The sequence below is a fragment of the Bos mutus genome, chromosome 13 (genome assembly GCF_027580195.1).
Source record: "Bos mutus isolate GX-2022 chromosome 13, NWIPB_WYAK_1.1, whole genome shotgun sequence".
In the NCBI taxonomy this organism is placed as follows: Eukaryota; Metazoa; Chordata; class Mammalia; order Artiodactyla; family Bovidae; genus Bos; species Bos mutus.
Window position 1 is genome coordinate 12,399,533 of NC_091629.1, and position 1,716 is coordinate 12,401,248.

At 38.2% G+C, this 1,716-nt stretch overlaps 1 non-coding gene across 1 annotated transcript; it reads left to right on the top strand.

Moving 5' to 3' along the window:
* The first annotated feature begins 1,346 nt into the window (after window positions 1-1,346).
* On the top strand, window positions 1,347-1,452 carry LOC138990594 (U6 spliceosomal RNA). The gene has a single exon (XR_011466721.1). It is a non-coding gene; the product is annotated as a U6 spliceosomal RNA (small nuclear RNA).
* The last annotated feature ends 264 nt before the right edge of the window (window positions 1,453-1,716 follow it).

Genomic DNA, 1,716 nt, shown 5'->3' on the forward strand with positions numbered 1-1,716 from the left:
TTATATTACAGTCAGTTTCTTCTAGACAGGATATAGTTGGGTCTCTATTTTTCTTATCCAATCTGACAATCTCTATCTTTTAATGGAGTGCTTTTTTAAAAAAATTGCATTATACTTGATATATAACATATTAGTTTTAGGTGTACAACATAATGATTTGATCTATGTAATAATGGCTTGTTTAGACGATTTATATTCACTGTTATTATTGATGTGATTAGGTTTAAATTTACTACTTGGTCATTTGCTTTCCGTTGGTCCTAACCTATTCTTTGTCCTTGTTTCCCTTTGTTTCTTTATTCATCTGTAGTAGTTGAGTCTTTTCATGATTCTTTCTTATTTCCACTACTGGTTTACTTAGGGCTTCCCGTGTGCTGCTGCTGGTAAAGAAGCCACCTGCCAATGAGGGAAACATAAGAGACGCAGATTCAACCTCATAAGAGACGCAGATTCAATCCCTGGGTTGGGAAAATCCCCTGGAGAAGCACATGGCAACACACTCCACTATTTTTGCCTGGAGAATCCAGGGAGCCTGGTGGACTATACAGTCCATAGGGTTGTAAAGACTCAGACACAACTGAAGCAACTTGGCACACTGGCTTACTAGCTCTGTGTGTGCTCAGTCAGTCATTCGTGTCTGACTCTTTGCGACCCTGTGGACCATAGCCCGCTGGGTTTCTCTGTCCATGGGATTTTCCAGGCAAGAATACTGGAGTGGGTTGCCATTTCCTACTCTAGGGGATCTTCCTGACGCAGGGACTGAACCAGCATCTCCTGCGTCTCCTGCATTGGCAGAAAGAGTCTTTTATAACGTTGCCACTTGGGAAGCGCAGCTTACTAGCTGTATCTCCTTTAAACATTTTGTTAGTGGTTGCTCTAGGGTCATTTAAGTAATCACACTAGTCACAGTCTACCTTTAAATAATATTTCATCATTTCATGTGACTTGTAAGAACCTCACAACAGGACACCTCTGCCTTCTTCCTTTGGCCCTCTGCATTTGTTGTCACACATTTTGCTTCTGCACATTATAAACTCTTCACTTTATTATGTCTGCTTTACTCAGATATCTTTGAAAGAGATTAAGCAGGTGAAAGAACACTTTTGCATTTACCCACATGTTTACCATTTCTGGCATTATTCATTCCATTTTGTGGATTAAGATTTCCAGCTGTTATCATTTTCCTTCCTGAAGAGTTCTTTTCACATTTCTGCATTTCTGCTGGTCACAAATTTTTTGTTTTACCAGGAATGTCTGTCTTTCACCTTCTTTTTTCCTTTTTTCTTCCTTAGTATGGTATGATTACATTTATAACGTTGGAACATGCACATTTAAAATTGCATAGAGTGCTTGCTTCAGCTGCACATGGACTAAAATTGGAACCACACAGAGAAGATTGGCATGGTCGCTGCACAAGGATGACACAGAAACCCAGAAGCACGCAACATTTTTGTACATAATGCACTGAACTATATACTTCAAAGTGGTTAACACAGTAAATTTTATGTTATGCATATTTTATCACAATAAAAAATGCATAGAACTGGATCTAGAAATATACATACAAAACTGTTAATATTGACCTACTCCTGGGAAGAGGAGTTTGAGGTGATAGAGTTTAAATAACAGATACTTGGAATATTGACTAAAGCAGGCTCATTAACTTCAAATTTTGAGAAATCAGAAGAGACCTCAAGAATCTCAAGATTTTAAAAA